Source organism: Canis lupus, chromosome 13 (assembly GCF_011100685.1).
Source record: "Canis lupus familiaris isolate Mischka breed German Shepherd chromosome 13, alternate assembly UU_Cfam_GSD_1.0, whole genome shotgun sequence".
Taxonomy (NCBI): domain Eukaryota; kingdom Metazoa; phylum Chordata; class Mammalia; order Carnivora; family Canidae; genus Canis; species Canis lupus.
Window position 1 is genome coordinate 7,008,767 of NC_049234.1, and position 26,705 is coordinate 7,035,471.

The following is a 26,705-nucleotide window of genomic DNA, read 5'->3' on the forward strand; positions in this document are numbered from 1 at the left end:
AATTTCATGCCTGCAATTTGCAAATGACCCATCTCATTTGTACATTCCAAGGGTTTGCATATTGACGGGGAATGGAGAACAGACAACATGAGTCAGGTCATGGAGGCCCTAATGGGATATCCAGAAGGGGTTGAGGTGTGGGTCAGTGGACAAGATGGCACCATTGCCAATCAAGACAGACTGCAGTCTACTGCAGTTTTAGAAACATCCTGATCTGAAGAGAAAATTACCTCATCTGTGGTTAAGATGTGCTATTACTTGCCCATATCGGATTTGGTAACATAATGAACATAAGAAGGTGCTAGCCCAAATGTAACATAAATTCTGTGACAAAACATAAAAAAACTATTACGTTGTCAACATTTCTCCAGTTGCTTGTCGAGAATTACTATTTTTAAGTGTAAAATCTTGACCTTCAGTAAGATCTTCCATTTCAGTCAGTGACTAAACAATGAAGTGAACAGAACTGATCAGCTTAATAGAGTTCTTCAGGAGTCTCTTGAAGCATCAGAGTGTTGGGGACGCACAGGATGTTCATAAGGACCTGTGCATTTCTCAGGTGGGAACTGGCAGGACTGGATATTTGTAACAGGACTCCCCCCTGCATCTCTTCTTTTTCCTCTTCTTTCTGAAAAAGAAAAGGAGAAAGAAAGAAGAAAAGAAAGAAAGAAGAAAGAAGAAAGAAAGAAAGAAAGAAAGAAAGAAAGAAAGAAAGAAAGAAAAGAAAGAAAGAAAGAAAGAGAAAGAAAGAAAAAGAAAAGAAAGAAAGAAAGAGAAAGAAAGAAAGAAAGAAAAAGAAAGAAAGAAAGAAAGAAAGAAAGAAAGAAAGAAAGAAAGAAAGAAAGAAAGAAAGAAAAGAAAGAAGGTTGAGACACACACAGAGGAAGGAAGGAAGTCAGCATATCTTTATCGATCACTTGGGATTCTCCCCTCTATTTTGAGGATGAAGGCAGAGGTATAATCCATGACTGCTTCCCTAAAGGAATTTATACTCTGGTTCAGTTCAGAGCTTCTTAACCCTTTTCCTTCAGTAGAATCACTTAGGGAACATTTTTTAATTGCCAGTGTATGTATATTTTTGGTGTATTGAGCTTTACATGAGATCAACTAAAGAAAAAGTCTTGTCTAGGAATCTGTATTTTTAAAAATCTGTCCGAGTGGTTCTAGTATGTGGCAGTTTTGGGACACACTAAGGGACAAACTAGGATGCAGTACAAAGGATGAATGAGACTAAGTGGAAAGATAAAAAGAGAAAGAGGACAGGTTCCTGTTTGACTCACTTAGGTAGGCATCTGCCTTTGGCTCAGGTCATAATCCTGGAGTCCTGGGATGGAGCTCTGCATTGGGCTCCATGCTTAGCAGGGAGCCTGCTTCTTCCTCTCCCTTTGCCTGCTGCTCCCTTTGCTTGTGTTTGTTCTCTCTCTCTCTCTCTCTCTCTCTCTCTCTCTCTCTGTCAAATAAATAAATAAATAAAATCTTTTAAAGAAAAAGAGGAAATCGATATGAGATGAAAGAGTTGGGAAAGATTGTGAGGATAAGGGAGGGTCTAGTAAGATGAGTACAATGGTGAGGAACACTACCTGACCCTCTAGGTGCCCTGAAATATTTATGTACTATACCCAAAAGAATATTTCTGATGTTGTTTGTATAGTTGAAAATTAGTTCCAATAGTCATTCACAGAAGAAAATCAATTACAGAGGCTAAAATAGTGATGTTCAGATCACAGCTAGACCCTGGAGAGGACAGAGGAAGAAAACAATATTTTTACACGTGAAGATCAGTTGTAAATGCTAGCATGAAAGGATGTGATGGTGAAGAGTGAGTAAAACTTTTCAAAAGAAGAGGGCTCAGATTGGGAAGTAGAAGAAAGCAAGGGTATAAATAGAGATCTGGTCTCACAAGACCTTGAATGCCAGACTGAGGTTTATGGGTTGCCTGGTACCTTGTCTCTTACATAGAGTCATGAAGTGAAAATTGTGTTCAGGAAAAGTGACAGGATGAAGTGTGAGGTCTGGATGCTAGAGAGAGGGAGATTTGCTAGAAGGCCGCAATGATGGTCCACACGGGGACTATGTGTGGGACTAGAGCCCACACCGAGTGAATAAAGAAGTCTAGGTAAGCCTTACAGTATAACAGATATTGAAGATGAAATCAAAGAGAAGCCTCAAGGTCTTCAACTCTCACTGATGGAAATACTCTATGTTCAACAAGACATTAGGTCAGAATATTAGCCCCAGTCAAATGGTCTGGGGGAAAGGTGATAAAAAGAATGACAGTTTATATCAGTTCTTCAGATTGTCTATAGCATTTAAATCCTCTACAGAAACACTAACATCTACTAAATCAGAATATCTGAAGGTGGGCCTGGATTTCTAGGGGTTTTTAGCAAAGCAACTCTAGGGTATTCTCTGTTAATCTCTGACCACGGTTGAAAGTCACTGAATTCAATTTAGAGGGGATGGAAAGCAGTATTCTGTGGTCAACACTGAAATAAATTAAGCTGGGAGCAGAATTGAATACTCAATTGGTCTTCAAAGCATTGCTATCTCATATATAACACATTTTGGTGTTTAGAACTACTATAATTTAAAAATAATTCAATATGTATGTTTTAGCATTGAAATGAAAACTAAAAATTAAGTCATTATGGAATCTGTGAACAATATCTGCAAATCTTTTAATCAGGAGGAGCCCTCTCATTTCCAGGCAAAAACTAATGTCAGACTTTAAGCTCCTGAAGTCACAAAGCTAATAGGGGAGAACCAGAGACCTGAGTCTTGTTCTCAGGTTACCTCTCCACATCATGTTCCTTTCTCTACTAAACCAGAAGGAAAATACTAGGACATGCAGCTAAAATTCCAGCTACTGTTTCTCTCTCTGATATATTTAAGCCTAGATCAAACAATGTCTGGAGGTAGAGAAAAAGGAGCATATTATTTTCTCATGACTGCCGTAACAAATTACCACCAGCTTGGTGACTTAAAACCCAGAATTTTATTTTGTTATGGCTCCCAGCCAGACTCTACAAATGTGTAGCAACACAGCAGAAATTGTCATCCCCGAACTAGTAAATCTCTTGGAATGATTGAGACATGAATGTTATTAACAAACATCGATGATATCCATAAAGAATATAGCATCTAAACTAAGAAGTCTCCACTGATCACTCCGAACCCAGTAATGAGGCAGAATTGAGTTTGATAACAACCCTGCATGAGGCAGTATATCTGTCTAGAACTTAGTAAACCTTATTAATTCAGAGAATCATAAAAAAGCAGACATGAGCTAAGCGAAAGTTTACTTTAGCACTATCTAGAAAAAAAGAATTTGCTCAGTATGTTAATAGAACGCACAGGATTGAAAGAAAATAAACTTTTCAAGAACCTAGGAGCCCCATTTTGCATACAAATAATATATTAATTTCAAATGATTTGTATCTTTATATTAAAGAAGAGTGTCAGAGCTTTTGGCTTCACAACACTTCTTTGATCAATAATTCCACTTCCTACATATGACGTTGGTAGCAGATGATGTGAATGTATGAAATTCACTAAATCCAGAACGTTTTTTCCCCCATCATGGTCCAATGATCCTCAAGAAAACAATCAAGTAAATAAAATACAATGTTGTTATACTTATGAAAAATATACAGCGATGAAAATAGTCTTTTAAAATTAGTAACAGGGACATAAACTTTATAACAAATAAAAGAATGTATACTCATCATCATGGCTTGTTTAGAAAGAGGAGATGATTCAGAGGAACAAAGAATGAAGATCAACACAGAAATTGTAGGAAAATATTTGAAGAGGAATCCAGAAAGTTTAAGACAAAGAAATTAACAGGAAGATGTTCATACCAAGACACTCAAAGACACACCTGTGTGGACACACAGACTCCTTCCTCCTACTACAATGGATGAACTGTCCCTGATCTTGGTCAAAGCCAATCCTTCCACTTAAGTTTTTCATTCCCTCTAGCTGATGTGATGGTTTAGCTCCTTCAATTATTACTTCTTTCCTAGCATAAAAGCAACAGATGTGTCTTTTTCAATTACATAAGGACTCAGACAAGAAGCATCCACATATGCTCTGAATTGAAGCCTGAACCAGAAATTAAGAGTCTTTCTCACGTGTCATGGGTAATATAATCCATCGATTTCCTACTCCTGGAATTTGGAGGGAGTTCTCATATACTCCGATTAAATTCCCCGTCAGTCGGGATCCCTGGGTGGCGCAGCGGTTTAGCGCCTGCCTTTGGCCCAGGGCGCGATCCTGGAGACCCGGGATCGAATCTCACATCGGGCTCCTGGTGCATGGAGCCTGCTTCTCCCTCTGCCTATGTCTCTGCCCCTCTCTCTCTCTGTGTGACTATCAAAAATAATTAAAAAAAAAAAATTCCCTGTCAGTCTTGTGGATGGAGGCTTGGAGCAGACTCAATTTAATTTACAGTTCAGAGGAATGTGATGCTACACATATGTAGTGTTGCGCAGTCCTATCCCTGCGACATCAATACTACAGTTACTATTTTACCAATGAGCAAACTGAGGCTTAGAGCAGTTAAATGATTTGCCCAAAGGACAGAGCCAGTAGAGCTAAGTCTTGAGCCCAGTTGTCTGTCTTAAAGCCTTTGGTATCCTTTTCCATGAGGCCTTCTCGGATCTCACTCACTCTATCACAAGCCAAATTCCTTATAATCAGGTCTGCCAGGCACCATTTTATTGCCTACCAGCACTAGAGTTGCCTGAGTTAGGATAACCATTTGTCTCATTCTGCCTGGGACATTTCTGGCCTGGCTTAGAATTTATCTTAAATTTTTCATAATAAGTATTGTTATTATCAAGAATTGCATCAAAATATTCATATCCAGTAAAAAGTTTTCTCTCTAACGTGTGGTTAAAGCTGAAAATCAATCAGAGGTAACCTGTCCTTTGCATTGACTCTTTTCCAGATGCAACGTAGCTAACACATGCTTTTCAAAGACAGCACAAAGGTACTCTATGATAAAGCACATTTGCTTATTCATAGCACATTTCCTAGAAGCAGCTAGGAACAACTTAATACTTCTGCATTTCAGTGGTTGCGGGAGATTTTGGAGCTACTGCCTCTGCATACTGTTGGATATAACTGTGCTCTGACCACCAAGATGCCCAAAGCCCCAACAGGTGATGAGGTCTGTGAAAAATGTGAGAATTACTAGTTCTGGTATGGAATATACTGCAAGTAAAAGGGTGGTTATCTCATTGTTGAAAGTACAGGTAGGTAATAGTCTGAGTGCTCCAGTTACTCTGGTTTTATCATGTAGCACATGATCAGAGATGATATAAGTATACAGGTATCTATTTTGTTGTTTGATGACATTTTTATGTGGCAACATGTCATTTTCACAGAAAAATTCTTAAAACAAAAATATCATATTTAATGTAAAAAACAGAACTAAAGTTTGCATTACTCAGAAAAGCTAGATAATGAATGTGTAATTCCTCAAATTATTTTTTGACACCTTTCATTCACTAAGGACGCTGTGAGATATAATAAACTACACAAAATAGAATCACATAAATCTGCTCAAGAGTCTTTAGCCTTCACTTCAAATTTAGTCATTATTTATAGCTGATTGGGCCTGAAGATTATGATTCAATATGTATAGCCATGGAAGGTATGTATTCTTCTGGAAAGCATGGCTTTTTGTTTTGATCAGATGACTGAGCTATATTAAGTTTATTATTGAAACTGGTATAGTCCACATCTAATTTAGAATTTTTCAAAATAAGCTACAACATCCTACCAATTGAAATAGATGTCATAGTTGGGGAAATTGAAATACATAGAGACATACTCTTAAATTTAATTGATTTAATTTAATTAATAATTTAATTTAAATACATATGTATATATATGTAAATACATATCCTTAGAATAATTGAACAAGATTTTCATGGTAAAGTTATGTTGAATGCAAAACAATCATTGCATTGCCTTACTCAAGTTCTCTTGCTTCTCATCAATAATCAGATTTTAGAAACGTTTGAGTTATTATTTTGAAGAAATATTTTGTATGTCCACATACATGTTGTATAATGGTATTTATCTTTTTTCTTTTACCATTTCCTTTGAATTTTGTTTGCATTTAAATCAAAACAATTTAAAATTCTTTATTCAATATATCCAATGAATGTAGTATCAAATGTTTGCAGAGAAGCTAACAAAAATACATAAAATTTATCATACAAAATCAAGATTCTAAATTTGTTAAATGTTAAGAGTTAAAACTGTGTCCAAGATTTGGTTTTTAAATTCCATAATTGCATTTTGTATTATCTCAACTTTGGGGAATGCTTTTTTGTTGGAGCTTCTATTTGTAATTGGATAAATTTTTACTTTCTATTGCAAGGGAATGAAAGAAGAAGGTTTATGATCTTCTATTATCTATATTCAAAAAACAAGAGACGAATTATTTGAAAATTTTGCTTTAAAGTATATTTGTCAAAAGAAGGCAGCTAAATTGAAACAAAAATAGTCCTTCTGTGGATACATGGGCCAACATATTTGCACATTTTGATTAAAAATAGAAAAATGGAAGTATCTCATTAGCAATTTCTGAGATTATACTCTATATATTATATATTTTTTCTATGGCTGACACTTTTGAAGACTACCGGCCAGGTACTTTGTAGGATGTTCCTTGATTTGAGTTTGTCTGAGTTTTTTATGATTGGCCTGGAGTTAGAGATTTGGAGGAAGAATAGCAGAAAGGTAAAATGCTTCTCACTGGGATACCTGATATAAACCCAGTTTATCACTGGTGATGTTAAGCTCGACCACTTGACTGAGGTTTTATATGGCAAGTTCTCCACTATAAAATTACCATTTTTTTTCTTTCCACTGTCTGTTCCTTAGAGATGATTACTAAATCTTGTCACTATTCCAGGAATAGATAATTAAATTCTACTTCCTGAAAGGAGAAGTATCAAAACATTTGTGGACCTATGTTAAAACCACTATTGGGGTGCCTGGGGGGTTCAGTGGGTTGGGCACCTGCCTTCGGCTCAGGTCATGATCTCAGGTTCCCTATGTGTCCCTCTCCTTCTGCCCCGCCTGCAGCTCGTGCTCCCTCTCACTCTCTCAAATAAATAAATAAAATATTTTTTAAAACCCACTATATAATTTAAACATATTTGTGGGGAGATACATTGAGGCTCTGCATACATCCTGGTTCTCTTGAAAGTTTCACCCACTGATCAGCATTCAGGACTGGTCTTGCCTACAGCAACTGTTACTGTGGTATAAATCTTTATTCTATTTCATTCTTTCTGCATTGATTATTACAATTTTTCTCAAATGAGAACCCACCCACTCTCCTCCATTTATGTATTTATCCAGTCATTTGTATAAACAAACATGAACAGTATAAGTTCATAAGTTCAGTATGAACTTATGACTTTTATTCTGTTCTCTGTCCTATAACTTCATACTGTAGTCTGCCTTTATCTGTGGGTTTACTTTCTGCAATTTCAATTGCCCACAGTCAACCAGGGTCTGGAAACAGATGATTCTCCTTCTGCTTAAGATCAGAAGATCAGTAGTAGCTTACCACTATATCATGGTGCTTATGTCTTTCACATCACTTCATCTCATCATGCAGGCATTTTATCATCTCACTTCGTCACAAGAAATAGAAGGGTGAGTACAGAACGATAAGATATTTTGCGAGAGAGACCATCTTCACATACTTTTTATTATAGTATAATGTTATAATTGTTCTATTTTACTATTAGTTATTGTTGTTAATCTCTCACTGTGTCTAATTTATAAATGAACTTTATCGCAGGTATGTATATATAGGAAAAACATAGTATGTATAGGGTTTGGTACTATCTTTGATTTCAGACATCCACTGGGAGTCTTGAATGTATCCCCAGTGGATAATGAGAGGATTACTGAGCTTGCATTATTTCATTGCTCAGATGGCTCTAGCTTTTGCCATAGGCTACCCTTTCAGGTGGGCGTAGCCTTTTTTTTTTTTTTTTTTAATCAACTTCCTTACTATCTGGCACTGTGAGATACAGTACGCCCCAGAATGCCTAATTTCATGACCCATTTCTATAGAACTCATATTTTCCTTGATCCAGCCCTAGAGTTCATCTTTCCTCCAAAAGATCCTCATTCCTCTTATTGGAGAACGCTGTTAAGAAGCCGAGATCTTGAGACTAGGTGCATTTGTTGTTACAGGGTATCACCGCTTCTAGACCATCTCAGCAGATAGAGGTAGGACATATGTATCTATAGTAATCAATGTATACACACATTTCTATACTTATATCTGTACTACATCTATTTTAAAGTAAATGCAAGTTTAGAGTAAACATAGTGTCTCATAGTCTATCTAATCCCACACTTATGTTATATTTTAATATTCAGCTTAATGTAAAGATTTTTTTTCTTTAATATACATTAATATGTTTTATTTCTATTTTGAGAGAATTTTACTTTACCTGAGATGGCTCATGACTATAACTATTACATAGATCCATTTATATTTGAATTAACTTATTTCTTAATAACCAAATATTTTAAGTATATACAATTATAATTATTTTTAAAACTCCCTTTTCAGTATCAAAAATGTCCTAATCTGGGTAATAAACTCTAAAGTGACCTTATAATGAATTCATTTGAACTCAGTAGGCACTTTGACTTAGTAGGCTATGATTTAGAGCAATGTCTCCCAAGATTTCAAGCCCATATGAATTACCTGAGGATCTTGTTAAATTGCAGATTGATTCAGTAGGAACTGGGACAGGCCTGAAAGTCTGCATTTCTAACAGGCTCCCAGCTAAAAACAGTGCTGCCAGCATGCAGACCACACTTGGAGTGACAAGGCTGATGTCCTTGCGTGAGCCTTCTATGTAATTGTCCTGTGTCCTCATCCAGACCCATTGCTATTGAACTCAATGACCACTAGGATTCTGTTCAAATATATAGCTCTTTTTTTCATTGCTATACTTATTTCAGTTTGGTGGCTTTATTCATAATACAAACAAAGCAAGTTTATATCAGTTTGTACATTAGATTAGTTGTATTTGACAGGTAGGAATGGGAGGGTGTACCTTTCCCCCTCTTTTCATTCTTTAGTACTTGGGAGAATAGAGAAACTTTAGAACTTATTATTTGCCAGGCTGAAATCATGTTTTCCTTACACAACAGCTGCCTTTTATGAACTTTTCCATTTTCAATTTAGTATTAATTTTGATGAGTTTTTTAACCCAAGGAAAACACTCGTGGAGTCTATTACAAGATTGGTGGACTCACACTGTGATCAGAGACAGATGCTTAAGGGAACAGTGGACTCATTTGTGATTCAAGACCATTCCTGGTGGGGGGTTGGGTGGGAGTGGGGAGAGAGTGAGAGCAGGGAAGGAAGAGAGTAAATATGTAGACAGTATTGCAATCTCATGGCCATCTGTGCTAACTGCATGCTGCAAATCTCAAAGAGAAACAGACAGTGTGAAAGCAAATGTTATTAGTTGGTTTCAATATTGTGCCCTTCAAAATTATTTGTTTCACTCACTTGCTAATTCATTCATTCATTCATTCATTCATTCATTTATTCATGGTTACATTTTAATTTTTGTGCCCCTACTCTGACGCTGGCATTATGACGGTCGCTGGGGACCATATATCAAGGGATAGTTCTTATCTTCCTTTAGCTTTGAGTAGAGAAGTGTAGAATGAAAAGTACACAGGTGAATAATATGTTATGTTAAATGCACACATGTTAAGAAAGCACCATATCCTATCTTGGGGATCCTAGGAAAGTTTCACACAGGAAATGGTGTCTAATCTGGGATGTAGTAGATGAATAGAAGTTATCCAGGTTAAAAGAAAAAAACAAAACAAGTGGCAAATAACAGGGTTGAAGGGAAAGGTAAGAGGAATGGGGTTACTTGTAGAACATTTTAAGAGAGAGATTACCATGTGCAAAACCCAAATGTTGAGAAAAGCATAATCACCATTGAGTAAATTCCCCCACTGTTTCCTTATCCTGGGCTTCCCATCTCAGTGATGTCAGCACCACCCACTTGGTCATCCTGGTCTTCTCCTACTCTCTCAAGTCTACTGCTTCCCATTTAGATGGTCATCTAGTTCTGTCAATTCTTCCTTCTAGATATATTTAAATGCATTTTCTTGTCTACATTCATGAGTCCGTTAACAGCATGTTAACCTAGATTACTATAACAGCATGTCTCTTACGTAGATTACTATAGGAGCCTCCAAAGTGATCTTTTTAATTTGTTTTAAACCTTTTCAGGTGGAAAAGCTTATTTTGACTATACTGTTCTTCCCAAAGATAAAATCTGATTACTGTCAATCTTCAGTGGCTTCAGTGGGTCCCCATTGCCCTGAGGATCAGGTCCAAAGTCTTTAACATAGTTAATAAGACCTTTGTTTGATTGGACTCCCACTTACATATCCACCTTGCTTATCCAGTACTTGATTCATTTCATGTATATTTGTGGATCACCTGTAATCTTCATGCCAGACATTTTAAATAAAAAGATGAATAAAATAATAATTTTGCATAATAAGGCTTATATCCTACCAAAAAAGACATTTAGAGAAATAATTAAGTTATTAGCAACACTTGTGAGAACTCTGCCCTACCACCACTATGCTAACTGTAGTATTTAGGATTATCTTGAGCCCGATCTATTCCGGATTGAAATTTTTCCAGACTGTAATTTTAAAAGATGATGATTATTTAAAACACAACACAACAAAAGAAGATATAGTCATGCTATTAGTCACAGTTATACTAGGTATAATAATAGAAAAACCATGAAATTTTAGTCATTTAAGATAATACAAATTATTTGTAGCCCCTGAAATGCTCAGTAGGCAGGAGGAACCAAGCAATTGTTCAGGTATTTGGACTGATGCGGAGTATCTCATTATTAACTCAGGGTTTCTAAGTTCCCTGAGCACTGACATCCTGCTGACAGGGAAAAAGAGGAGAAGTTGGAGACAGGTTTTAATGGACCAGCATTGAAAACAGCATTTATCCTAGACAACATTCGATTGTCTAGAATTGTCCACATAGGCCCAAATGAAAAGGAAGCTGGGGAAATTCAGAACAGTTCTGTGCCCAGAAACAGAAGGAAATGGGTTTGAAGAACTACTAACCAATCTCTAGTATACTCACCACAACACAGAAATGACTGGATACACTTGTGACTTGTCTGTGAGTGCCATGAGTTCACTAGCATTATCCATTGTCATCTGTCCCATCTGTCCACTTTGTATGGACAGGACCACTCGCCACCCACAGCCTGGCAGTTTACATTGTCACCATGTGCCTGACAATCTAGTGAGGCTTTCTTCAATGATCATAAATTTAAAATGGATGATCATTGTTAAAATCCTTAAAAAATTATTTTCGGTGCCTCTGGCATTAAGACTAAAAGAATCATCTTGTACATTTCTTTTCTCTCAGCCATGAGTCATCTGTGGAAACATTCCCTCCCATGCCTATCTTCTCCATCCCTGCCTGTGTCCCCAACAATCTGTCACTTGCTAAATCTTACTTGGCTCTTAGACCCTAGTTAAAAATTACTTTTTATGTTGTGCTCTTTTAGATCTCCTCAAATCTGATTTAGGTGTTCCTTCTGTGAATTCCAGAAATGCTTTGAAATCTCTTTCTACATATACTATAAAAATGTGTGAATAAATATCTAAGTAAACATTGTATTTCTGGAATATAGCACAACCTGACACATAATGGGAAATAATATATACTTATTGATTGAATTGATTTGAATTTATTCATGTATCATTTACAGGGTTAGATAGTGGGACACGAGGTTATATAAGAAATCCTGGACTTTGAAGGCTTCTAGACACACACACACATACACACACACACACACATTTATATATAAACACATTGGTGACAAATATATATAGATATGTAATAGATATGCTGTGTACATGGCAAATTATGTTAGTATATATGACAAGTATAGTGTGTGTGTAGGTGTGTGTGCTATATATATACATATATATTAAAAATGATAAATAAAAAGGGATTCTGGCCCTCAATGACCTTTAGCTTAATTTAGTGTGTGTACATGCGTATGCGTGTATATGTGCATACATGTATGTATACAGTAATATATATATATAAAAATACACACACACGTAAAGTATCCATACACGTAATATACACTGTAACATCTTAGATGATAGGTTACTAATTGACATAGAAGGAGTGTAAGAAGTTGGCAATTTGCCAATAGAAAAAGGACCCTGTCCCCACTGGTCCAGAAAAGATGGGAAATGGTCTCTATACTGTCATTTTTCTGAGCCTGAGGAGGGCTGGCCCGGAGAAGATATTTCAATTATAGGATAAAGCTTCCATCCTTAAGTAAATCAAGAAGGTCAGGGGGACTGATCCAAGAAGAACTCTCTAGCTCTAAAGACCTAGGCATCAACCAGCTTGTCCAACATCTTTAACAATGCATCTACCAGGTACAGCCCGCTGGGATAAGTGCTGGAAATAAGAAGGCCTATGACACCTTTATTAAAAGGCTATACTGAAAGAAAAGAGAGGCTTATTTGGAAACATTACTCTCAGTTTCTCACTGGAAACTATTGCCTGGAAGTAATGACAGAGCTGCTGCCACTTGAAAGCTGATTTAGAAATGGAAGGGCTTACTTTATCTCAGACCCATGACTCATAGGGGAATCAATGAAATCTATTTCTCTTAATGTTTTCCAAAGAGACTTACTGATCAAAGTTGTTTCCTTCCCAGAGGTGTGTTCCTTCCAGCACAGGGATGAGGCATATCTCTGGGACACCCAGAGGACATTTATAGTCACTTCCCAAGTGGCTCTTGTTCTCTGGATTAAAAACGGAAATTATCTCTCGGCTGTCAATGTAACATCTTCCAGCAGCATGAAATTCTGTCAAACAGAAATTGAAGATGAATAAAACGAAGATACACACTCAGGATTATTCCTATTGTGAAGCAGCAGTGCTCTGCACTGACGATTCTACACCCTAATAGTAGATTTAGGGAAATAGAGACATACTGGTTTTCTAAACGCCCCTGTACACTTTGCCATGGGAAGTAGCGGTGATTGAATAGAACTGACAAACGCCGTGAGCATATGCAATGAGCCAACTATACAGCACTCCAGGGCAGGATTACAAATGATTTGTGTGCATTTGGAAGGGGGGTAATCAGTTATCATAATTCCATTTGTAATTTATGTTTGCATGAAAATGCAGTTTTTAACCATTGCTAGGATTTGAGGAGCAAGTACAACCTGTTTTCATTTTGTCAAACTCCTGGGAATTTCAGCATGCCAGTTCAGTAATAATGCATATCTACATGATTGGATGGCTGGTTTCGAAGAATAAATAACTACTCTTTATAGGAACAATATTTACAGAACACGTCTGGTGCGTGCAAAGCCTCTCATTACCCATCAGGCTGCATTCTAAATAGACACATATCCAAATTCAGGACAAAGGAAAGGAAGGCACACGAAAAGAGAGGGCAGAAATGCACTCCACTTTAAATAGCCCAAAACCTGAGAGACAGGTTTTTAGAGAGTATTAGAGAGGATGACTATATAGAGGTCCAGCTACAGGAACTGAATGTGAAAGTTTCTTATGCTTAGAATAGCAAGGAGGTGGTTATGAAGATAAGAGGAAGAGAAGACATAAAGACAGCACAGAAACTTGCATCAACTAGTCAGATGTGAGGCTGTATGGGTGAAAATGGGAAGTGTGAGGGCACCTGAGTGGCTCAGTGTTGGAGTGTCTGCCTTTGGCTCAGGTCCTGACTCCAGGGTCCCAGGATCCAGTCCCACATCTGGCTTCATGCAGGGAGCCTGCTTCTCCCTCTGTCTATGTTTCTGCCACTCTCTGTGTCTCTCTTGAAAGAATAAATAAAATCTTAAAAAAGAAAATGTGAAGTGTTGGATAAAATGAAAGGTTCAAGAATTTGGGAACATATTCCAAATAATAGTAATCATTAGGGCAGCAGACCTTAATTTAAGCTTATATGAGCAACACTCAACATTTTAAGCTTGTGTTCCAGTGCATCTTTCTGGAAAAAGAGACATAATTTTACCAGATTTGAAAAGAAGTCTATGCAGGGGCGTGCCTAGCTGGCTCAGTTGGTACGGCATGTGACTCGATCTTCGGGTCAGGAGTTCCAGCCCCAAATTGGTGTAGTGATTATTTGAAAAGATAAAAAAGATCAATACATAAAAATTTAAGAACCACTGATATATTAAGAAATTTAAGGAATTTAAATCCCCAGCAATGGCATGTAGGGGAGATGATATCATAGTCCCAGCATTTAAAATCAGTGTTTCTCAAGTGCTTTTGACCATGATCAATAGTAAGAAAAATATTTTATCTTGAGACCCTGCACAGTCTCTTTTTTTTTCTTTCTTACAGTTGGGGGATAAAGAAGTTTCACAATGTAGTTGTTATCCCTCCTGTGAGATGCACTCTGATATTTTCTATTCTATTCTACTCTATTCTATTCTAAGTAATTCTATTTTATTTATACAATGCTGGTTATGACCTACTAAGTTGATTTTATGACCCATTTATGGATAGCATCTTACAGTTTGAAGAACACTGTTTCAAACCCACTCAAAAATAACAAGGGCAGGGACAAGAAATGGGGCAATGCATAGGTTCAATAGATGAGGGGAACCCTCCTTCCAGGGTTGACAAAGGTTTAAGTACAAAGACGAACAGTTGACATTCACAAAACTGACATAACAGGAATTGGAGGAGGGAGGATAAAAATGTGCTGGTGAGATGGAAGTGAAGTTTAAAACTTGATCTAGGCTAAATGGGAGGAAATGTCCCATTAATTTAGGGGAAAAAATACTTTTTATTAAACAAAAATCAAACAATTTAATAACTTTTCCATACTTTGGTTTGTTTTTCTACAAGTAGAGCAAAAGCAGCATACTTGTCTGGGTACTGAAAGAAATACCACTCACCATGGAAAAAAGAGAAAAGATGGGAGAAATAAGAGATTTAAATAAATAATAATAAACAATATTTCTACAACTAAAAAATGTTTGGGGGCCTCATTTTTGTGAGAGGTTTAGTATAGAGGAGTAACTGGCAAATTGCGTGGACAAACTACTCATGTATTTTCCCCTCAAAATTAATAGGAGCAACAATAGGTATACCTCATCGGTATTGTAGTTTGCTTTATTGCACTTCACAGATACTGCATTTTTTACAAATTGAAGGTTTCTGACAACCCTGCATCAAATAAGTCTGTTGACACCATTTTTAAAGCAGCATTTGTTTGCTTTGTGTCTCTATGCCACATTTTGATAATTTTTGCAGTATTTCAAGCTTTTTTGTTATTATTATATTTGTTAGGGTGATCTGTAAGCAGCAGTTTTTAATGTTACTATTGTAGTTGTTTTGGGACTCTATGGACTGCTCCCATAGATGATGATGAACTTAATCCATAAATGTTTGCCTGTTCTGACTGTTCCACTGACTGGCCTTCCTCCATGTCTATCCATTTCCTTGAGCCTCCCTATTCTCTGAGAGACAGCGATATTAACATTAGGCCGATTAAAAGTTTGTAAGTAAAAAGAAGAGTTGCACATTTCTCACTTGAAATATAAAGTTAGAAATGTTAAAGCTTAGTGAGGAACACATAATGAAAGCCAAGATGGGCTGGAAGCTAGGCCTTTTGCACCAAACAGCCCAAATTGTGAATGCAAAGGAAAAGTTCTTAAAGGAAATGACAAGTGTTACTTCACTGAACACATGAATGATAAGAAAGCCCAACAGTGTTATTGCTGATATGGAGAAAATTTTAGTGGACTGCGTAGATCAAACCAGCCACATTTCCTAAGACAAAGCCTAATCCAGAGCAAGGCCTAAACTCTTTTCAATTCTATGAAGGCAAGAGAAGGAGAGAGGAAGAGAGAGAGGTGAGAGAAGCAAGAAGCTGCAGAAGAAAAGTCTGAAGATAGCAAAGGGTGATTCATGAGGTTTAAAGAAAGAAGCCATCTCCACAACAAGGTGATGCAGCAAGTGCTGGTGTAGAAGCTGCAGCAAGTTATCCAGAAAATCTAGCTCTGTGCTAGATAATTAATGAAGATGACTACACTAAACAACACACTTTCAATGTGGACAAATAGCGGGATCCCTGGGTGGCGCAGCGGTTTGGCGCCTGCCTTTGGCCCAGGGCGCGATCCTAGAGATCTGGGATTGAATCCCAGTCGGGCTCCCGGTGCATGGAGCCTGCTTCTCCCTCTGCCTGTGTCTCTGCCTCTCTCTCTCTCTCACTGTGTGCCTATCATGAATAAATAAAAATTTAAAAAAAATGTGGACAAATAGCTTTATATAGTGAGAAGATGCCATCTAGGACTTTCATACCTAGAGAGGAGAAGTCAATTCCTGGCTTTAAACTTTCAAAGGACAGGCTGACTTTCTGGTTAGGGCCAATGTAGCTGGTGACTTTAAGTTGGAGTCAATGTTCATTTACCATTCTGAAAATCCTAGGACCCTTAAGAATCATGCGAGTGAAATCTACTCATCTACATTCTATAAGTGAAAAAACAAAACCTAGGTAATAGTACATGTCCTTACAACATTGTTTACTGAATATTTAAGCCCACCATTGAGACCCACTACTCAGGAAAAAAAAAGATTCCTTTCAAAATACCACTGCTCATTGACAATGTACCTCATCACCCAAGAGTTCTAATGGAGATGCACAATGAGATTAATGTTGTTTCCATGCCTACAACCACAACCTCCACTCTGTAGTCCATGGATCAACAGAAATTTTGACTCTGAAGTCTTTTTTTTTTTAAAGATTTTATTTATTTATTCACGAGAGACAGAGAGAGAGAGAGAGAGAGGCAGAAACACAGGCAGAGGAAGAGGCAGTCTCCGTGCAGGGAGCCAGATGTGGGACTCAATCCTGGGACTCCAGGATTATACCCTGGGTTGAAGGCAGGAGCTAAACTGCTGAGCCACCCAGGCGTCCCTTGACTTTGAAGTCTTATTATTTATTGATTTGTTTCTTTGATTATTTTTAAAGATGTATTTATTATTTTAGAAAGAGAGAGAGTATGGGAGGAGGGGAGAGAGAATCTCAAGCAGACACCCCACTGAGTGGAGAGCCCAACATAGAGATCAATTTCATGACTGAGATCATGACAAAAATCAGGCGTTTAGCTGACCAAGCTACCCAGGCATCCCAAAGTCTTATTATTTAAGAAATACATTCATAAGGCTACAGCAGCCATAGATAATAATTCCCCTGATGGACCTGGGCAAAGTAAATTGAAAACCTTCTGGAAAACATTCACCATTCTAGATGCCATTTGTAATTCATGGGAAGATGTCAAAACATCAACATTAATAGTAGTTTTAAAGAAATTGATTCCCAGCCTCATAGATGACTTCAAGGGGTTCAAGACTTCAGTGGAGAAAGTAACTGCAGCGGTAGTGGAAATAGCAAGAAAATTGGAATTAGAAGGGAAGCCTGCCAAACTATGGAAGCAGCCCAACTGTCCATCAAGAGGTGAAGGGATAAAGAAGACGTGGTACACACACACACACACACACACACACTGGACTATTACTTAGCCATAAAAGGATTGAAATCTTCACATTTGCACCAACATAGATGGAACTAGAGAGTATAATGCTAAGCAAAATAAATCAGAGAAAGAGAAATGCCCTGTGACCTCACTTCTATGTGGAATTTAAGAAACTACACAAATGAGCAAAGGTAAAAAACAGAGATATACATCAAGAAACGGACTCTCAAGTATAGAGGACAAATTGATGGTTTCCAGAAGGGAGGTGGGTGAGGGCTTGGAGGAAATAGAGGAGGAGGATAGAGTATACTTACGATGGTAAAAAAAACAAACAAACAATAAAATGGTTAGAAAATAAAAAGAGGAAGTGAAACCTAAAGATGTGGCTGAATTGCTACAATCTTGTGCTAAAACTAATGGATAAGGAGATACTTCTTTTTAAAAGATTTATCTATTTATTCATGAGAGACACACAGAGAGAGGCAGAGACATAGGTAGAGGGAGAAGCAGGCTCCATGCAGGGAGCCCGATGTGGGACTTGATCCCAAGACCCCGGATTTATGACCTGGGCTGAAGGTAGATGCTCAACCACTGAGCCACCCAGGGGTCCCAGAAGATACTTCTTATAGATGAGCCAAGAAGTGGTTTCCTGAGATGGAACCTGGTAAAGATGCTGTGAAGACTGCTACCATGACAACAAGGATTTCAAATATTTTATAAACTTTGTTGATGAAGCAGCAGTAGACTTTGAGAGGAATGGTTCCAATTTTGAAAGGTCTACTGTGGGTAAAATACTATCAAAAAGCATCATGTGCTACAGAGAAAATATTGATGAAAAAAGAATCAATTAATGAGGTAATAATAAGACACTGTTGCCTTATTTTAAGAAATTGCCACAGCCACCCCAGCCTTCAGTGACCATCACTGTCTATCAGCAGCTGTCAGCATTGAGGCAAGATCCTCCACCAGCAAAAAGACTATTACTCACTGAAAGTGCAGATGATGTTTAGCATCTTTTAGCAATAAAATATTTTTAAATTAAAATATATACATTGGGGCACCTGAGTGGTTCAGTGGTTGAGCATCTGGCTTTGGCTCAGGTCATGATCCTGGGATCCTGGGATTGAGTCCCACATCGGGCTCCCCACAGGAAGCCTGCCTCTCCCTCTGCCTATGTCTCTGCCTCTCTCTCTCTCTGTGTCTCTCATGAATAACTAAATAAAATATTTTAAAAAGTAGATATATACATTGTTGTTTTAGACATAATGCTACTGCCCACTTAATCGACTCCAGTACAGTATAAGCCTAATTTTCATAGGCACTGGGAAGCCAAAAAATTCATTTGACTTGCTTTATTGTGAGGCTTGCTTTATTGCGGTAGTTTGGAACTGAACCTGCAAGATCTCCGAGGTATGCCTGTATAGGTCAAGTCCAGCTTGAAGAAAGGCACAGTCATCCAAGCTGAAAACCCTTCTGAAGACAACACTAAATGCCTTGGAACAATTCAATTAGTTAATCACAGATGGTTACCAGATATGCAGTCTAAACCATAATTTCACTAACAAATGTCACAGCTAAGAAAATCTGAACTTTGGGAAATTGGGGGCAATTCCATGGGAAGGATAACTTCTGTTCTTGCGGTGACTTCATTGGCAGCAGAGAAGAAAGTGCAGCGTCACTTGGAGGAATCTTTGCAGTAATTAGTTGTCCAACGATGAGTGATCAGCACTATCTGAAAAGTGATACTCGGGTTGCTCATCATCCTGCGGTTTCTTGGGTAGAGTACACTGTGAACTTTAGGCAAGACTCAGGGCACTAGCAATAATACAACAAATATATTCAATTGAAGTTTATCATCAAATTAATACGTTCCATAAATATATCCTTTTTTTTTTTTTTTTTTTTTTTGAGAGTACAACCCGATTTTTTTTGTTCATCCTCTGGGGGATTACCATACTGATTGATATGAGTGTTATGATTGATGCAAATTGATATATCTCAGTGGTTATAACTATTTTTGAGTAACAGAATCCTTTGATAAACTGATAAAGGTTTCTTCAGAGAAGTGGACATGTTATTGATAATCACATACAATCACTTAGACTTGTGCACATAATTTGAGGTTTCAGAAACCTTGAAATCCATTCAAAGACAGCTAAACCTAGGTTGTGGGACACCTTGGTACACTTGATCTACTATGAAAATCCAACTTCTTGCTGTTTTAACTGAATTAGAACCGCTCTTGAAACTCTCATTTGGGTCATGTGGGAGAAGAGGCAATAGTATTTATAACTGTTTTGTGTAGTTGACATTATATCCCGCTGGACTATATCCTTTGGTTTACAGAGTTAAAGGACTGCATGTCAGACTTACTCTAACTTCAAAGAAAACCCTTTATGTATATTTCTGATTTTTCAAAACAAAAGCTCAAGTTAATGTTTTTGACAGTATGTTTCTCTATCTTGTCCCAATCATTTTTTTAATCAGCTCTAGGCAGTACTTAATATGAGAATTAAAGAATGGATGGGTGAATAAAGGATTTAGAGATCTCTTTAATATCGGGTAAAGGAAATGACTTCATAATCTAGTGAATCATGCCTAAGAATCTCCATTAGGTTTGGTTGAAGTCTCCAAAAATTTTTTTCCAGAAGGAAGCAGAAGACAAATTCTAACCCCAAGGAGAGCTTTAGGCCTGATGTTCTAAGACCAAAAAAACCCATCATATATGAACATATATAACTACCCATAACTTCCAAGAGGAGCAGAAAACCCATTCAGTATATCATCTGATCCCATATTACAGAAGAGGTATTTGGTTTGATTAACATCTGACCAAGGATAACTCTATTTATCTTGGATACCACAGGCAATGAATTTTCTTCCCCCCAACCTCATATGAGAATGGTTTTAATATTGCAGATACACAGTACCAGCATGAAGTATGATACCCATTGTTCTGTATCAATTATCAACATCCACAATACAAACTCTGCATGAACCTTAGAAGCTAAATTACCAGATTCAGTTAAACTCAATAATTACTAAAATCCCACTTAGGCTTTTGGATACAAGTTTACAGGTATTCCACCTAAAGAGAGGCAATAGAATAGAGAAATGTGTCCCACTTCCTTCAAAGAGAGGCGATAAGATAGAGAAATGTGTCCCATTTCCTTCTTTACTGCCTGGACTTGTTAGTATTTAGGAATTCAGGAAGAATAAAGCCATATTCTAAGTTTTATATATATATGTATATACACACACATATAACACACAAACACACATATAAATATATATGTGTGTATATACACATACATGTATATAGGTGTACATATATGCATATTTAACATTCATATAAAGGCATATATAATTTAAAATATCAAATAACTTATTTTTTTCATAGTGCATACTCAGTAGCATTCAGAAGTTGTCCCAAAGCCCATTTATATATTAAAAATTCTTTTAAAGATTATGTTACATCTGCCATAACAGAAATTTTAAAAAGGTAAAATGTTTTTTATTTGTCCAATTGGAAATGATAAAAGAAATAAATGAAAGTGACAAAGAAATTCATAAATAATCACTTGCCACTTAATTTTTACTATTTTAGCTAAAATACAAATCAATATCAAGAATCAAGAATGCCTAGCAATAATGACTCAGCTTTTCTCAAAGTGAGACACAGAGCTGAGTGGCATCTTCAATGCACTAAATCAAGTTCAGTTAAAGAAATATAAATGTCTCAGAATTCGTTAACTTGGCAAAAAAGATACAGGGAAATGTTTTCTTCTGTTCAGCATTTTAATAAGGTAGGAAAACAAAAACTTTGCCCAGAGACATCTTTAACCACAATTCAATGTCTTTCAAAAGATGAACTGCCGAGCTTAGAGGTGACTGGGAATAGCAGAGGTGAAGCCCGTTTGGAAGATGCTCCCAATTGTCAGCCTCAGGAGAGATGGGATGTAGTTTGATTTAAAAAAAAAAAAAACAAACAAACAGATTTGGCTCATGACCTACTGAAGACATCTGTTGTAAGATGGAGTATCTTCAAAGCAACAGAGAACTTTAAACTTCCTTCATAATCAGCAAGGGGCGGGGGCTGGTGAAGTGGTGAAGTTATTACCTATTACCCACAGGTACTAAGAAATAATCTAAAACAAAAGCCTTCTTCCAGGAGATTACCTACTTTTTAAATCAACCACAAAAATTCAAGTCAGACTCCAAGATGCAACCAGTATTGACAAATATCCATTGGAGGGAGTGAATCATGGAATCATTCCCTTCAACAGCAACTGCTAAGAGAGAAAGAAAATAACTCGATGGCCTTTGTGAGGCTCAGTCTTTTCCTGTCTTGTGCCAACTGCCACAGAGGTTTCTTGTTTCTTTCTTTCTTTTTTTTTTTTTTTTTAAAGATTTATTTATTTATTTATTCATAGACACAGAGAGAGAGAGAGGCAGAGACACAGGCAGAGGGAGAAGCAGGCTCCACGCAGGGAGCCCGACGAGGGACTCGATCCCGGGTCTCCAGGATCACACCCGGGCGGCAGGCGGCGCTAATCTGCTGCGTCCAGGTTTCTTGTTTCTTTAATAAATGGTCTTCAAATCACTATTTAAAGTAGGCAATGTCTTCCTGGAAATACACTCATCAAAATTTAGCATGACAAGATTGTAAAACGGTTTCTTCGATAGAAATATCTTCAGAGGATTTCAAAAAATTGTCTGCTAAAACCTGAAAATAGCAAATCGAACAGTTCTAGCTTACATTTTATATATTGGCATATTAATGGGAAGTATTCTGTTAAATTACTATTACTGACAGAGTGATTACAGTTTTATCCCATTCATCTAATGGATTTATGCACATTGAAATAACACCTTCTTTGATTAGATTCATTAAGCACAATTTGCATTTTAAAATACTAGTGCCAGGCCTAAGACAGCCATGGTCCTAAAAGAACTGGCAAAGACTCGAGTATGCTTCCATTATGTGGATAAGTAGTATTTCTTCTTTTTAATAAATTGTAGAGTTTCCTGAATTGATAATGTGACTATTTTAAGATTATAGGGACGCCTGGGTGGCTCAGGGGTTGAGCATCTGCCTTCGGCTCAGGGCTCAGGGTAAGATCTCTGAGTACCAGGATCGAGTCCTGCATAGGCTCTCTTCATGGAGCCTGCTTCTTCCTCTGCCTGTGCCTCTCTCTGTGTGTCTCTCATGAGTAAAAAATTTTAAAAATTAAAAAAAATAATGATTATAAAGCTTTCAAGTCACTCAATCTTTTTTTGATCAGTATTCTCATCTACAAAAATAGGTTTGGTGCTAAACAGTATCTAAAGTTTCTCTCAGATAGGCTGACCATAAAATTTATTATCCAAACTAGGACACTTTTGACATTAATGATTACCCTGGGAAAATAGCCACCAACTGGGATTGTCCCAGGCAAAGCAGTAAATATATTCACCCTACTTTTGGCCCACCCATCAATAATTATTTTCAGCTATAGGAAAAGGCCTTGAACTGCTTTGTGTCGACTAGAGGTTGTTAACATTAGCAAATAAATAATTTTATGAATTATGTGCTGCTACAGGGATTAAAAAATAAGTTTTTGTCTTCTTCCAAGTTTAATTATTCTTTGAAATGTTGTTTGTAATCTCAATTTGTTTAGCACACCTCCTTTTACAACAATGATAAGGGAGGAAACATGTCAAGGCAGGTCCTGATGAGCCCTATATTTCAAATGAATATGGACTAAATTCCGTAGAAGGGATGCCTCACTTTTAAAGGATACATTACATAAATGGACTTCAAGATTTCCTAAATCCATGAGCCCAGGATTTTATTCAGTGTCTTTTGGTTCTTCATCCCTGGACCACGATTAACCATCACAAAGTTAGCCAATTAGTCAGCATTTTCTGTGATATCTATCTATTGCTGTATTTTGGAGTGACTTTTCAGCTAAATATTGTATATTTATTATAAAATAAATATTATATATTTGTTGATAGCATAGACACTGGAAGGTTAGGAAATTTCGCCTATAAGTATTGTAAAAAATTAATAATCAACACTCCTTTATTTTTGTTTGCATATTTTTCTTTGTATATTTTTATGTCAACTGCCTATCATAGTTATTATAAAATAAACTATCCCCAAATTTAATGACTTAGAGTAGAGGACAGCAACCTTTTTCTATAAAAAGCCAAAGAATGAATATGTCTGACTTAGAGGACCAAAAGAAAGGCAAAATCAAAGATAATAGGTAGATACTTAGGTAACAAGAGAAAAAAAATATTCCCACAAAAATTTTATTGACAAAACTCAAAAAGTAATAATAATGGCTGAATACATTTTTTGGTCATAGTTATCTATTATTAAAAGAGTGGAATTTTTCTTTTGGTTAATCAAGGGTACAGAGTTTGTGCTCCCTCATCAGAGTAAAAAAAATGCTTCATTCTCTTGCAAAAGCTTTGCTTGCTTCTCAGAAACATAATGTCCTTCTTGGGAAATCACCAAAATATGCTGCCTCCATCTGTATATCTCCCCTTTGGCCTCATATACTGCTCTCAAACTGTTAGATAATTTTTCAAACGGGTTAAAAGCACAGACATAAGATTTCTTGAGTTTGAATTCTAGACATACTGATTAGTTGTGAAATCTTTGATTCAACCTATTTAGAAACATCTGTTTCCTCATCATAAAATGAGTAGTTGTATTAGATTTACTGAATTGTTGTGAAGATTGGATGAGCTAAATACATGCAAATATTTAGAACAGGGTGTGACATACTATACAGCTCTCACTCACTGTAAATGCTCTCCCTGGTTTCTTCCCCCAATCTTTTAAAGATGTAAACTCATGCTTAGCTTGCTCACCATGCAAAAGCAGTCTGCAAGTCAGAGTTGACCTGCAGTGCATAGTTTGCCAGTCCCTAAGGTAAAGCTACAGCGATACAGTAATGCTCACAACTCTGGGTTGGCTGGGTGGTTTCTACACTGGTTTTTCCAAGGCTCAGTCATGCTTCTCCATTTAGGTAGTGGGTAGGCTATGCTGGAAGATCTTAGAAGGCTTGTTTTGCAAATTCAAAACCATCCTAGTTCTCCTCCACTTGTCCTTTCATCCTTCATTAGGTTAGGCCATCAAGAGTAGTCTCAAAGCAGTCTTCCAAGAAGAGGAAGGTGGAAGCTGCAAGATGTCTTGAGGCCTAAGCTCCCAAACTAATGCGATATCACTTCTGCCAAGGTGACAAAGCAAATTCAGATTCTGTGCATGGGAATATCTATTCCATCTCTTGATAGAAGGTGCTACAAAATACTGTGGCCTAATTTTACCAAATTACTACTAACTTCCTCCCACACTAAGACTATGCAAACCCAAGAAACTGTAGACTATGTCTTAACATCAGGAGAAGCTACTCTTTGTACCTTGGTACAGAGTTAAATCTAATGTAGTACTTGGCCAATCTGCCCCGTATCATAGTTACTTATGTACAAGACTTAACTGCTCTCCACATTGTGATGTCTTTTACAATAGGCACCAGATGTCCTTCAAACGAGATCATAAGTATAAAATTATTTTGGAAACTCCAAAGTATTCTAGATATGCAAGGTTTATTTATTTATTTATTTATTTATTTATTTATTTATTTATTTATTTTTGTTATACTATTGCCATTAGTCATTTGACACAATGCTTCTCCTTGGCTAAAGCAAATGATCATTTGGTTCTGGCTATTTGTGGTTGGCAGTTTTAAATATTAGAGTTTACATGTTCTATAAGTATTTCTTTTCTAAACACCTATTTTGTTTTCAAGTTATTTTAAAGTGGAGGGCAAGGGAAAGAGAATGAATTTTGTCTCATTAAATATGTCACTGAAAAATATTTATTGAGAACCTACATGATAGGTGCTATGCTAATGTGCATACTATTTTAAGAGTATCTCTTGTAAAAGAAATAATAGATAGAAATAATAGATATAGGTATAGAAATAACAGATAAAATTGTAAACCAAAATTCAATATAGAAAATTAGGCAGCAAGAGCGATTTGATAACTCTTTCTCCTTACCTCCACTGTCCTATTAATTTTATTTCTGAAGTATCATGCAAAATTTGTCTTCTCTTCCTCTTAACTGCCATTACCTCAGTCCAAACTTCCCTAACTATTATGATAACACCCAACTTCTCTTACCATATCCATTCAATCAATGCCTCCCCTTAAATTCTCCAACTCATTCTCCTTTATTCTATAATCTAAATTACTTTAAAGATGGAAATCTGGTCAAGATAGAGAACTATCTTAAACCTTTCAATGATTCCTTTTATTTTTTAGAATAAAGATAAACTCTCCCAAACTATGCTCCCTCATTCCCCTTCTCTTTTGCATTGTGCCACCTAATGATATTAACATCTTTTGATTTATCAAAATCACTGCCTCCCTTTGGATGAAAATCATTCTTTGGATTTCAGCTTCAAAGTCACTTTCTTCTGAGAAATCTCTAATCCACTCAACCAAGGAGGAACTCCTATCCCATGTCCTTGCAGGTTTCACATTCCAAGTTGCTCAGTTATCTTTCCCACAAAGACTTCAGTCTTTCTTTCTTGATTACCATTAAGGCTGACTTCTTGGGTATGCAAACTGTGCAGTAACACAGAACTGTACACTTAGAAGGATCCTGAGTTTGGTTTAATGCTGTGCTGTTACTATACTGAAATTGCCAATCATTTTCAAATAAAAAGCCCCACATTTTTATTTTGCACTGGGCCCTGCAAATTATGTAGCTGATTCTGGTTGTCTTGTTATCTACAGCTTTTAATACGGTACTAATACATTATAGCTCTTAATAAACATATATGTGACTTGAATAAACAATTGAATGAACTACCCACCTTCCACTTAATTTTCTTCCTCTGGAAATATAAAATTATAAAATGCTGTGTTATTTATTTAGTTACTGACTAAATATTTTTTATTACCAATCGTATTGCAGATCCTGAAAATGTACAAAGTTTACATTATTAACTACTACTCTGTGTGTTTTCTGTGGTTTTTCCCTGCTTCTCTCTATTGACTTCTTGGTCTCCCTAAGGCCTTTTCTT

At 36.8% G+C, this 26,705-nt stretch overlaps 1 pseudogene; it reads left to right on the forward strand.

The window, feature by feature from the left end:
- The first annotated feature begins 8,721 nt into the window (after positions 1-8,721).
- LOC111098646 lies at positions 8,722-18,626 on the forward strand (annotated as a pseudogene).
- The last annotated feature ends 8,079 nt before the right edge of the window (positions 18,627-26,705 follow it).